This window comes from Phyllopteryx taeniolatus, chromosome 2 (assembly GCF_024500385.1).
Source record: "Phyllopteryx taeniolatus isolate TA_2022b chromosome 2, UOR_Ptae_1.2, whole genome shotgun sequence".
In the NCBI taxonomy this organism is placed as follows: Eukaryota; Metazoa; Chordata; class Actinopteri; order Syngnathiformes; family Syngnathidae; genus Phyllopteryx; species Phyllopteryx taeniolatus.
The window spans coordinates 23,091,431-23,105,986 of record NC_084503.1 but is presented as its reverse complement, the minus strand read 5'-3'; the positions used below and the strand labels follow the sequence as shown (position 1 = coordinate 23,105,986).

Sequence of the window (14,556 nt, the reverse complement as noted above, 5' to 3'; positions counted from 1 at the left end):
TATCACGATAAATGATAGTTTTGTTGATAGGTTTTTTTTATGCCACTGATATAACGGAGCATAATAATTCAAGTACATCCTTTTTAAGAACAATTAACTTTCAATTCTAAAGAACATTGAACATTGGCATTGTAATGGAGAACAAAAACAACAGAAACAAAAGTGTAGACCTGCACCAGGCTGGGAAGACTGAATCTGCAGTAGGTAAACAGCTTGGTGTGAAGAAATCAACACTGAGAGCAACTATTAGAAAAAGGAAGACATAAAAGACCACTGATCATCTACCTCGATCTCACCCCGTGGGGTCAAAATGATCACAAGAACGATGAGCAAAAATCCCAGAACCATACGGGAGGACCTCGTGAATGACCTGCAGAGAGCTGGGACCAAAGTAACAAAGGCTACCATCAGTAACACACTATTCCGCCAGGGACTCAAATCCTGCAGTGCCAGAAGTGTCCCCCTGCTTAAACCAGTACATGTCCAGGACCGTCTGAAGTTCGCTAGATAGCATTTGGATGATACAGAAGAGGATTGGGAGAATGTCATATGGTCAGATTAAACCAAAATAGAACTTTTGGGTAAAAACTCGTCGTGTTTGGAGGAGAAAGAATGCTGAGTTGCATCCAAAGAACACCATACCTACTGTGAAGCATGTGGGTGGAAAAATCATGCTTTGGGGCTGTTTTTCTAATCAGGCACCAGGACAACTGATCTGTGTAAAGCACAGGTGTCAAACTCAAGGCCCGGGTGCCACATCAATTTATGTGGCCTACGAAAGAAAATCAAGTGCGTCGACCTCATGTTTCTTCCTAAATAACATTGCAAATCGTCTTCCCTTTTATATAACGTTGATTGCAAACATTTTTGTTACCAATCCCTATTTCAAAATAAACTGAATTAACAACTTTTTACTGGCTTCTGGTTTCAAATATAGTTATTCATCAATTTTTTTTGTGTATATGTAATAACATGGGGCAACATTTACTGTATATGTGTTTCCGCTCATGGCGGCCGTCCGATGGAAACCATAACTATGATGTGGCCCGCAGCAAAAAAAATGTGACACCCCTGGTGTAAAGGAAAGAATGAATGGGGCCATGTATCGTGAGATTTTGGGTGAAAACCTCCTTCCATCAGCAAGGGCATTGTAGATGAAACGTGGCTGGGTCTTTCAGCAATACAATGATCCCAAACACTGGGCAGCGAAGGAGTGGCTTTGTAAGAAGCATTTCAAGGTCCTGGAGTGGCCTAACCATTCTCCAGATCTCAACCCCATAGAAAATCTTTGGAGGGAGTTGACAGTCAGCGTTGCCCAGTGACAGCCCCAAAACATCACTGCTCTCGAGGAGATCTGCATGGAGGAATGGGCCAAAATACCAGCAACAGTGTGTGAAAACCTTGTGAAGACTTCCAGAAAACGTTTGACCTTTGTCATTGCCAACAAAGGGTATATAACAAAGTATTGAGATTAACTTTTGTTATTGACCAAATACGTATTTTCACCATAATTTGCTAATAAATTCTTTAAAAATCAGACAGTGATTTTCTGGATTTTTTTATTTTTCTCATTTTGTCTCTCATTGGTGAGGTACACCTATGATAAAAATTACAGGCCTCTCTCATCTTTTTAAGTGGGGAACTTGCACAATTGGAGACTGACTACTTTTTTTGCCACACTGTACTTGTGCTGGGATCACTAACAACAACTTAGGTTACACTAACATATCAACTCACATGTTCTTACAGGTGTTTCGAAACTTAAAAAAATCATCCCACCGCACCACTCGTCAATAGCACTGCCATGCTTATTTTCCCACATGCTGTCCTGCCCTTTTCTGTCCTCTTGGTTAGTGATTGCATGTCCTCACCGGGTGTGTGTCTGTGCCCATCTACAAATGAATATCTAGACTGTCTCACTATTGTTCTGCTGTGGTTCTCTAACTTTTGCCTACAACGCAACAACTTTCTGCAACAGCAATGCGTTTTGCACGGAGACAATGATGGTTACGCAGCACGAGAAGAACAACACATCCTTCCGCTTCCAAATTGAAAATAGTATTTAAATAGAGGTAATTTTTCTACGAAAACGTTCGTAACCTGAGGTTGCACTGTATAGGGCACCCCAAAAAAGTCATTTTATTCTTTCTGTATTTTTTAAATTAATCGGGCGATTAATAGGTTATCTGAATTTTCTTCTGCCAAATATTGGAATCGGCCCCAAAAAAATCCATATTGGTTGCAGGAGCCTCTTACAAGGCTTGTGTATTGCTGGAATGTGTTGGATTAACGGATTGTTATGCCCATTCCTAACACTGTCACTCAAAACCAAAAGATATTTTTCATAAAAGATGCTGGATGCAGAAATAATTTGTTTACATTTTGAAATTTAGGTTGAAATGAGAGATTGTTTCACAGACACATGGAATTGATCCAGGTCGCTTGGTTCTGCACAGGCCCTGCCGCCACCGTTGGCTCCCCCCAGTCCCCACAAAGCCCGCTCCTGCCACTCAGGCCTCCGCCACCCTGGGCTGTTGCATAATTTAGCTGTTGCTCCAGCAACACATCAGCCAGGAAGTGGAGGGCAGCCGCTACAGCTGCAGCTCAGGAGGAAAGATCGATTAAGATTGTGTGTTTGAGCTTTTGGGAGCGAGGACTCTTCGTCCTCCCTGCTCCCACTGTTCAAGCTTCATTTGTGATTAATGCTGAGGACTTTGTATTGAACAGATGGAGCGGAGGTTTTATTATGACAGCGGACTGTGGCATGGAACCATCCCGGCACATCAATCCTGGCTGTCTAATGTGTGACAAACACATTACTACCGTTACCGTCATGTGTCAGAGGCGAGTGTTGAAATATCGTACGTAGATCGTGACTGACCACTGAGAAATCTGACTTAGAACATTTTGAAATGGGTCCGCTATTATCTTTAAAGAGGCGAAAAACTAGCTGTCAGCTCAACAAAAAATCTGAATTCTACACACTGTAAAAGGACTTGTTGAATAAAAGATTAAGTATGTGATATACTCCATTATTTTCTCAGCTGGGAGATGTATCAAGTATGCATGGAAATCAGTCGCCTTTTGGCGAAATACGCCATTTAGAACTCAAAATAGGCCATTTACGTGAATCGTACAGATCCGATGAGTTTTTCCTGGGGGTGGTGGGTTGGGGGGGGGGTCGCTGTCATCATCAAAGGCTGTTTCGTACTCCTTGAACGAATTTCTGAATATTACTCCGCGGTGGACTAGTATGCGAAACGTCTAAGTCTAGTTCACCAATCAAACAACACTAGAAAGTCACATGACCTCACAACATCTTCTATTGGGCTTCCCGGGCATAGGTATTAACACTTGATAAGCCAGCCCGGCTGATTGTCGTGCCTATGTGGCGGCCATTTTGGGAAGGTCGTCGTTGCTGTGAAGACAGCGGTGTGCTACTCGTGTTTACATTTAGACGAACAAAAACAACAGCTTTCAGGTATTGTAGTATTTGTCTGGCACTATGTGCCCAAACGTGGATATTTCAGCCCACGTATAACTTGAGAAAACACCTTGCAGTAAAAAACTCATTTTTATTTTATTGATGTTCATGCTGTGGTTAAAAAAATCATCTTACTCACTATTTAAACAGTAGTTGAGTAATTATTTCACAATGTACTTTTTACTCATCCATCCATCCATTTTCTACCGCTTATCCGTGGTCGTGGCAGTAGCTTCAGCAGGGAAGCCCAGACTTCCATCTCCCCAGCCACTTCATCCAGCTCTTCCGGGGGGATCCCGAGGCGTTCCCAGGCCAGCCGAAGGATGTAGTCTCTCCAGCGTGTCCTGGGTCGTCCCCGGGGGCCTCCTCCCGGTGGGTCATGCCCGGAACACCTCACTTTTTAATCATGCTCAATAAATTCTTTGGAGGACTACTTTTACTTCAGTCACATTATCGGCAAGTAACAGTACTCTTACTTGAGTACAATATTTGGCTACTCTACCCACCTCTGGAGGAGACATCCTCTATTGCTACTCTTACGTTTAAGCAAATTTTTTTGCTCATCAGATCAGCCAGTGTTGTATTTGTTGCACCGGTCTTCTGTATTTTCATGTTGAGGTTGTGGCCGCAACGGAACTGCGAAGTACACGTAACATCGGCGACAAGAGCTGATCCGCTAGTACATCTTGTATTAATTAGGAAACGCGTCTACAATTATCTAATTAGTTTACGGATGTTAATGTTAACTGTATTAAGCGATGGAGCGATGTTAGGGATTATGTCACAACACAAAATGAACTAACTTCAAATTCCCGAACACCCTGCGGAGGAAACTCATTTTGGCCGCTTGTATCCGGGATCTTGTTCTTTCGGTCAGGACCCACAGCTCGTGACCATAGGTGAGGGTAGGAACGTAGATCGACCGGTAAATTGAGAGCTTCGCCTTTCGGCTTAGCTCCTTCTTTACCACAACGGACCGATACAAAGTCCGCATCACTGGAGACGATGCACCGATCCGCCTATCGATCTCCCGTTCCATTCTTCCCTCACTCGTGAACACCCCAAGATACTTGAACTCCTCCACTTGGTGCAGCATCTCATCCTGACCCGGAGAGGGCACGCCACCCTTTTCCGACTGAGGACCATGGTCTCAGATTTGGAGGTGCTGATTCTCATCCCAGCCGCTTCACACTCTGCTGCGAACTGCTCCATTGAGAGTTGGAGGTCACGGCTTGATGAAGCCAACAGAACCACATCAACTGCAAAAAGCAGAGATGTAATACTGAGGCCACCAAACCGGACCCCCTCTACGCCTCGGCTGCGCCTTGAAATTCTGTTCATAAAAGTTATGAACAGATTCGGTGACAAAGGGCAGCCTTGGCGGAGTCCAACCCTCACCGGGAACAAGTCCAACTTACTGCCGGATATGCGGACCAAACTCTGACTCAGTTCGTACAGGGACCGAACAGCCCGTATCAGGGGGTTTGGTACCCCATACTCCCGAAGCACCCTCCACAGGATGGTTGAACGCCTTCTCCAAGTCCACAAAACACATGTAGACTGGTTGGGACTGGTCTGAGATTCGACTTCCCCACGGACCCTCCGCTCCACCACCCCTGAATAGACCTTACCAGGGAGGCTGAGGAGTGTGATTCCCCCTGTAGTTGGAACACACCCTCCGGTCCCCCTTCTTAAAAAGGGGGACCACCACCCCAGTCTGCCAATCCAGAGGCACTGTCCCCGATGTCCATGCGATGTTGCAGAAGCGTGTCAACCAGGACAACCCCACAACATCCAGAGCCTTTTGGAACTCCGGGCGATTCTCATGCACCCCTGGGGCCTTGCCACCGAGGAGTTTTTTTAACCACCTCTGTGACCTCAACCCCAGAGATAGGAGAGCCCGCCTCAGAGAACCAACACTCTGCTTCCTCATGGGAAGGCGTGTCGGTGGAATTGAGGTCTTCGACGTATTCTCCCCACCGACTCACAACGTCCCGAGTCGAGGTCAGCAGCGCACCATCCCCACTATACACAGTGTTGATGGTGCACTGCTTCCCCCTCCTGAGACCCCGGATGGTGGACCAGAATTTCCTCGAAGCCGTCCGGAAGTCTTTCTCCATGTTCCTCCCAATCACGGCCTTCCAGGTCTCACTGTCATTTCCCACGTGAGCATTGAAGTCCCCCAGCAGAACGATGGAGTTTCCAGCGGGAGCGCTCTCCAGCACCCCCTCAAAGGACTCCAAAAAGGGTGGGTACTCTGAACTGCTGTTTGGTGCATAGGCACAAACAACAGTCAGGACCCGTCCCCCCACCCGAAGGCGTAGCGAGGCTACCCTCTCGTCCACCGGGGTAAACGCCAACATACAGGCGCCAAGCCGGGGGGCAATAAGTATACCCACACCTGCTCGGTGCCTCTCATCGTGGGCAACTCCAGAGTAGAAGAGAGTCCAACCCCTCTCGAGAGGACTGGTACCAGAGCCCAAGCTGTGTGTGGAGGAGAGTCCGACTATATCTACTCGGAACTTCTCGACCTCACACACCAGCTCGGGCTCCTTCCCTGGCATCCCCCCCATCCCCCCCTCTCATCGTGGGCAACTCCAGAGTAGAAGAGAGTCCAACCCCTCTCGAGAGGACTGGTACCAGAGCCAAACCTCACACACCAGCTCGGGCTGCTTCCCTGTCAGAGAGGTGACATTCCACGTCCCTAGAGCCAGCTTCTGTAGCCGGGGATAGGATCGCCAAGGTCCCCGCCTTCCGGTACCGCCCAGCTCACACTGCACCCGACCCCAATGGCCCCTCCCACAGGGGGTGAGCCCATGGGATGGGCGACCCACGTTACCCTTTCGGGCTGTGTACAGTAGTTTATTGGGGGGAAAAAAGTACAAAAATATGTGAATAGGTGGATTTTTTTCAGCAAATAGTTTTACTTACAGTATGTTTGATGTTTGACATGAAAATATGCATATAGGTGAGTTCATGAATGGCAATTTGCTAATTGGCGGGGTTTACTATAGTCACATTTTTAAGATTTTTTTCAAGAATTTTTAAGTCATATTTTAACATTCTTAACTGTCATTCAAGTGTGAAAACAAGTTAACCATTCTAAAAATGAAGTCTAAAAAGGGATGAACCACTGTTAATGGTCAAATATAAAATCAATACGGTAACGGTCTTGATGGGGAATGAACGTACAATTTTAACACCCTTAAAAACAAGGTCGTAACTTTGATAACAAGCGATGGCGATTATGGTGACGCTGGACTTCCGTGTTTTTTTCTACTTCGTACCTCCCGTTGACGTGGCAAGAAGCACTCAAATAGTCAAACTTGGTTGAACATTTTGTTACTCAAGTAATTCTGAATCGTGTGACCAATGTGTGGGCTTTGTAATCATTCTGGTTTCACCAGGGTATACAGCCATGAGGTAGTATAATTTTTGCTTTCTGTTTTTCTAAAAAAAATTTAATTGCGTTTTAGGATGACAAAATGGCGACTCAACCGGCGTGACTCATTGACTCCATTACTGTGGCTCTGGTTTCACACTGATTTATTCTCGTCAGCCCCCGGGATTGGCTCAGGATTTTAATGCTGCTGTTTGTGCTCGTCAGCCACCATCGTTTGTCACCGCTGGACTTTTTAGGCCAGCCCACCCTCTCCTTTCGCACTAGAGAGTGACAGGGTGGAAAGTTCACTGTAGACTTCACATTCATCTGTAAACTGCTTGTATCAAGATGACCCGAGCGGTTTACGTCCTAACACTTTATTTTGGGATTTTTCTAGGTTTAGATTCACTGCTGAATGACTTGCTCTGCATGGAGGCGCCTAAGCTCTCAATTCACTTTTTTATTGGCATTTGTTCCTCCTGATGAATGTGGCTTTGTGCCTAATGCGGCCTGACCGTAATGGCTGCATGTTGAATTTCTGTCAGGACGGAAATGCAGAGCTGCGCCAATTAGCAACATCTAATTCTATCTTGTTTTTCCAGTTACCAGTAGAGACGGGCTATATTTGAGCATTAAATTCAATTGAATATGATCATTGCGTTTAATAACGACATAAATCGTAAAAAAAAAAAAGGATTCAGTCTCACGACATGATATATATATCCGCTTTGAGTTGAGTATGATAATTGCTGAGTGATGTTGGCCTTCCTTCCCGGGTAAGCTGCTGATATCTTTGCTCCAAACATACAAGTTGTGTGACAAAGAAGTATTATACAGAATTTGAGCCAAGTTTTGGACAAAAATATGATTCTATTCATACAAAGCTTTGAGTGTGATCAGTCACTCCTCTCCTTGAGCCGTCACCTTATCGTGGTGGAGGGTTTTGTGTGTCCCAATGATCCTAGGGGCTAAGTTGTCTGGGCCTTCACGCCCCTGGTAGGTTCACCTATGGCAAACAGGTTCTTGGTGAGGGATCAGACAAAGCACGGCTCCCAAAACCCCTATGAAGAATACATTAAATGGATCTAGGTTTCCCTTGCCCGGAGAGCGCTCCCGCTGGGGACTCCATCGTTCTGCTGGGGGACTTCAATGCTCACGTGGGCAATGACAGTGAGACCTGGAAGGGGGTGATTGGGAGGAACGGCCCCCCTGATCAGAACCCGAGTGGTGTTCTGTTATTAGACTTCTGTGCTCACCATGGATTATCCATACCAAACACCATGTTCAAGCATAAGGGTGTCCACACGTGCACTTGGCACCAGGACACCCTAGGTCGCCCTTCGATGATCAACTTTGTGGTCGTGTCATCGGAGTTGCGGCCGCATGTCTTGGACACTCGGGTGAAGCGAGAGGCGGAGCTGTCATCTGATCACCACCTGAAGAAGGAGCTAAGTCGAAAGGCGAAGCTCTCTCTTTACCGGTCGATCTACGTTCCTACCCTCACCTATGGTCACGAGTTGCGGGTCGTGACCGAAAGAACGTGATCCTGATTACAAGCGGCCGAAATGAGTTTCCTCCGCAGGGTATCCGGGCTCTCCCTTAGAGATAGGGTGAAAAGCTCGGTCATCCGGGAGGGGCTCAGAGTAGAGCCGCTGCGCCTCCGCATTGAGAGGAGCCGGATGAGCTGGCTGGGGCATCTGATTCGGATGCCTCCCAGACGCCTCCCCGGTGAGGTGTTCCGGGCACGTCCCAGCTGGAGGAGACACAGGGGACGCCCCAGGACACGTTGGAGAGACTACGTCTCTCGGCTTGCCTGGGAAAGCCTCGGGATCCCCTCGGTAGAGCTGGGGGAAGTGGCTGTGGAGAGGGAAGTCTGGGCTTCCCTGCTGAAGCTACTGCCCCCGCGACCCGACCTCAGATAAGCGGAAGACAATCGATGGATGGATGGACAGTCACATACTCCGGACATTTGATACTAGGCAGAATTTGTGGAGTAGAGACATTTATGATACAATGTGAAATGCCTGTGTGGTGGTACAATTTTGAATTTATCAAAATTTGGGGCAAAAGTGTGATGCTCAAGTAGCACAAAACATTGATCTGTCACATACTCCCTGGAAATTCATTAATTTCAAGGCAGAATTTGACATACAATTTGGAATTTACAGATAGAGGAAAAAGAGTCTGTAAAGTCTTAAAAAAAAATTTATTATGTTCAAGTTTAGATTTTTCTTGCTTTTTTTGTGACACTTCAAAACATCAAAATTACGATGCTAAAGTGACGTTTGAAATGGCACGTACCTTTTGAGCTCTTCTTGTTAGGCAGAATTTGCAAATCACCTTGGCATTCTGCGTTCTTCATTAAAGTTACACTTGTGAACTTATTTGTATACTTAAAGAGAAATTAACACTGTTAATTTTACATTGTATGACAGTTAAACTTTCCTTTAAAATTACCTGGACAGATTCATTGTGTAGGAGTTAGAATTTAATATTGGACAAAAAATAAAAAGCTGAAGCCACACAGTATTTAAAGAGTTAAAAACACCCTGTCCATTTGTTGCTATGTAGCATTTATGGAGTGTAATCCTTTATGACCCTAAATTGAACCCCTTGAGGAATTTGACCAAACTTTTGGGCAGAATGTTCAACTGATTATTTCATGAGAACAAATGGAGGTCCGCCAGCTTCCCAGAATGTATTGTTTTGGACCATTTACTGGAGCTCTACTGTAGTACATCACATTGTGGTTAAGTTTTGCATGTGAAATGCAGATCCATGAAAATGTCATGGTGGTTGGTTAATTGACTTTTTCAGATTTATCTAGATGAGTGTCTTTGGAACAATCACGTGGCACACACACAAGCCTCATTTTGTGTTGACCTGCTCTTAACACTTAGGTGTGCAAGAAATCCCCCCCCCATCCCTTGTCCCCCCCGGCCAGAAATAGAGGTATTGAATTTAGTAGGGAGATGATGGGGGAGGGGAGGGGCTCGCGGTCTGGCTTGACACACCACACTGCCCCACCCAGAGGAAACATTCCAGACGGAATTAAAGAGTTAACTCTTCAAACAGTGAACATTCCCACCGGGGGCTCCCAACAAGAGACGAGTGAAGGGGGCATGAGGGCTCGATGGTGGGTGTTTGCTCGCTCGTGTTATAGTTGGCCTCTGATTGGTGAGCTTTCAATTCATTTCAACCCCCTCCATCAGTGTCCTGGGGGCTGTAAAAGAAAGAAGCCAAAGGGCCTGGGTGGGAGGAGTTGATGAGAGGGCCTGCTGGTGCAAGCAGATGCAATTTTTTTGTCCAACTCTCCAAAAATATGTATATATCCCAAATTCCTCTTTCAAATGACACCATCAGCAGCAGAATAGATATGAGTGATGACATATTGGCAGGAGTAGTTGCAGATGTGATTTCAAGTAGGCTTTACACGATCAGGATTTTTTGGGCCGATCACCGATCAGCAAGTTAAAAAAAAAAAAAACGATCACTGATCCGATCACAAGATGGAGCAATGTCTCTATTTACGTGACTTGTTCATTTATGGTATATACCTGTGTACTGTATCCATCCACCCATCCATTTTCTGTACAGCTTATCCTCACAAGAGTTGCGGGCGTGCCGACCCAGCTCAAATTATTCTCTAGCATTTTAGACAAAAGTTAAAACACCAATGACCTCTAGGGGGCATTCAAGGATGGGCCACTGACATAAGTTCAGGTCAAATCAACATTAAAACTGACAGAAATAATGGGTGCTAACTTACTGTAATTAAATTACTGTATTACAATTAAATTACTTTAATAAATACTGTTAATCACATGTTTACGCTAACTTTCTCACTATCCCAGCTATATGGACGGGTGTTGTCCAGAGTTCGTTTGACTTGTTTTTTCTTGTCCCCCACCCAACCCCACCCAACCCCACCCCCCACGCTGCGTTGCTTGAACGTGTACATTCTTCAGGTACTTGATCTAATTTGTGTTGAAGCATTTAGATGACGTTCCCCACGACGTACTTCAGTTGTGCACAGACTGCAACTAACTTACGTGTTGTTTGTCTGAGACACCGCAAAATAGTCCCACACCGATGTGTTTTTTTCACCAAGATTGATAAAACTTTATTGGCCGTCAGATAGTTACAGTACTGTGCAACAAGAGACGTGACAAGGCTAAAAATAAACTAGCTTTTGGATTCATATGCGACTAAGACGCAGAGTTAAATGTCTTAGGCGGCGCCGATTGATTACGTCATTGATTGGATCGGCGACTTATGACATCAAAGCCGATCAGCATAAAAAGCTAATTATCGGCCGATACCGCTAACGCCGATTCGATCGGTGTAAAGTCTAATTTCAAGCCCAGCAAAATTCAGCCTACATCTCGACAAGACCAGTGAGGTTTCCTATCTAACCCAGTTCGTTGTATTTGTGCGCTATGTGAAAGATGATATGATCAGGAAGATTTCTTTTTTTTTTTTCTTTTCTTTTTTTTTTCTTCATTTATTTAGTAAGCGTCTTCCAAAAACAGCTAAGGCAGCTGACATAAAGAAACTGTTGAATGACTTCTTCAGAGACAAAATTCTTGTGAGATATGCTTTCTATAGTTTGTTAGGACGGAGCTCTTGCCATGTTCGGATGAAAGTCTGGTTTTGGTGCGCTACCATACATTCTTGATACTGCAGCTATTTATTGATACATGCTACTTATGCAGTGGAAAAAGAGGGATTCAAAAAGCTGATTAAAAACAGATTCCAGATACGAGTTTCCCAGTAGGAAACATTTCACAGAGGAAGCATTGCCTGAACGAGAAAGTTACGGCGTGTCCGCTGTAAAATACTTTTCTACGACTGCCGACCAGTAGAGTAGTCACACAGTGCAACATACTTAACTACCTTGAAGACTGGGAGCTGAAAAGTACTTGGATGCAGACAAGCTTTACACCCAAAGTTCATACCGGCGAGACAATTGCACAAGGACTTAAAGATGCCTAAATTCTAGGAAGCTGGACGAGGAGAATCAGGTCAGGTTGCTACAGTGGCTTCTCTTATTTTGAGATTATTATATTTTGAAATACCTGCAGGGAAAAGTTATTTCCTATTTTGTGTTAAATACACCCTCTTCTTTATAATGTAAATCAATTTGGTCTGGTCCGGTTTTATACATTTCTAAACTTTAATACAATAAATATCGAGTCATATAAAATATCGGCATTAGGAAAAAAAAATATTTTTATATCAAATTGAGGCCATTTTGCCCAGCACTACAATTAATATGATATAATACGCAGTGCATGTCCCCCCTGCAATATGACTGGCTGCTTGCAAAGCCGAGACTGTCACAAACTAAACAAGCAGGCTTTTTTAAGTTAATGTAGAAAGCCGAACCACTTTTTTCCTTCCCCTTCTCCTCTTCATACAGGGCGGCACGGAGGAGGGAGGGAGACACGGGAAATGAACACGCTGATAAGGAATAGTTCAGAAAATGCGTGACAACTGCAGGAAAAGGAGAAAAATCTTTACACATTTAAATCTTCGTAACAATACAAAGGTGTGAAAAAAATATTGAAGGTGCCAGAGTGTCGAATGCAACTGTTGCTAACCCTAGTCCCCAAGCATGATTACAATTTGATTCATTGTGCAGCCCTCCTTTTTACACAACTTGCTTTTCTCCAACTAGGAGCTGAACGGCAAAATTGTCAGCTGCAGGTTTTTTTTTCTTAATTTCTGAAGATGTACTTTTATGTGCCTTTCTGTAACTCTTCCAGTGTCTTTATGTGTTGCAACATGCTAATGACACTCTGTGACACTCTAAGCTGAGTGGCATCTTCCCTCCCAGAACATCCTGTTTGAATCCTCGCAATAGCGATGTCGTGTTGACTGTTGATCCATTGTTAGGTGTCGTCTTGGTCTCATTATGTTAATAAGTGAATGGCATGATGAAGAGGACTGTTTAAATAATTCTAATTAAATGAGGATTATTGTATTGTTCCATTCATTGATCAAACACCTGTTGGGAATTTTGACATTGTTCCTTCTTGGAGAACAGCAAGTTGTGCAAAAAGTACTGAAACCTGTAAAGGTTATAGTGCATTTTAGATTCATCCCGAAAGCCCAATATCTTTAACATTTTGTGAGTAGTGTGTGCTGTATGAATGGAAAATGATAGGTCCACAATAAGTGTGCCTTCTACCATCTAATGGAAGGGCATTTCATTGTTCTGCCTGTCACTATATGTCGCTGACATAAATACTGTAGTTCAGGTGTCTCCAAACTACAGCCTGGGGACCATTTGCAGCCCGCTGGCCATTTTTTTAGTGGCCCGCAGCATATGCTGTGTAAAAAAAAAAAAAAAAAACATTTGACACGGCCCTTCAAAGATTGCCAGCTTACTATAGCTCTTACTATGGCTCTTGTTTTGTTTCTGAATATGGAGATCTGCTCAATGGTATATAGGGCTGCGGGCCACCTCAAAAACATGAAAAATCCATCACTAGTCACCTAATCACCTTTCACAGAAAGCTAGGATGTAGCAGTTTCTCAAAACAACTAGTATACAATTGCCTGAACGATTGAACTGCACTTATATAGCACTTCATCTACACCATCACAGTGCCTAAAGCACTTTACAAAGCCTCACATTCACCCACTCGCACACATTCATACACCCATGTGTTTTAAAGAAGTCGAAGAATGTCAAATTGGCCCTTGCATCCCACAATATTTCTGTATGTGGCCCTAAAAGGAAAATGTTTGGAGATCCCTACTGTAGATTGACAAAGTTACATTATTTTTAGTAAATAAGTAATAATTTTGGGACCAATTAATACAATTTGATACAATTAAGTGAAATTGGATAATTTCCTGCAGCACACCTGGTTATCTCTCATGACACAATGTGCTGTTCCACAGTGGTTGGGGATCACTGGTCTATTTAATGAGAGTGAAAGACGCAAAAAGCTGTTGGGTTTAGATCCAAAACACGGCGCGTGCCCATTTGTTGTCACATTTTTTTCCCCCTCCCCTCGTCTCAATCGACCCCCTGAGGATTAACTTCCTTACCTCCTAATAGAAACTGAGCTTCTGATGCATGCTGTAATTTGATCATTTGGCCGCCAGTGAAAACTATAAGCAAACCCCCAGCACCACCCACACTCCACTGCTGCCTCGCCTGAAGCATGGCGGGGTCCTATTGGTCACTTCCGACCCCTACCACTCGGCGTATCTCAACACCTGCTCTTTAATGAAGGCAAACATAGAGAACTAAGGTTATAGCGCGTGAAACAAATACAATGGCCCCTCGGCAGCTGCAAGCCAATGGAGACCCAAGGTCATATCAGTGGTTGTTGAGCAAAGTCTGCCTGGCTTTGAATAGCAATATACTATATAATGTACACGTGCATTATAGACTACCGCTGCAGCTAGGCTGACACTTGACACAATACAGTATCTTTGAGCTTCTCTGTTTTATCTGTACATACGTAGAAAAACTTTAGCTGCTTTTACAGTAGGTCACGCAATAATATTCTGCATGATATAGTCAGCAAAGTTTGACTTGTTTGTGGCCAAATCTGTAGCAAAAACATTTTTTAGCTGCATAAATGGTCAATGGAGATAAGATCATTAATTCTTGCAAATAATTACCTGCAAAAAACAAATGTCAGGGTTACACCACAAAAGAATATCTAAA

General features: G+C 44.3%; 1 protein-coding gene across 2 annotated transcripts in view; it reads left to right on the top strand.

The window, feature by feature from the left end:
- Window positions 1-14,556, top strand: part of LOC133474004 (AT-rich interactive domain-containing protein 3B-like) — a 173,859-nt gene that overhangs the window by 21,693 nt on the left and 137,610 nt on the right. The gene's annotated exons all lie outside the window — the stretch shown is intronic.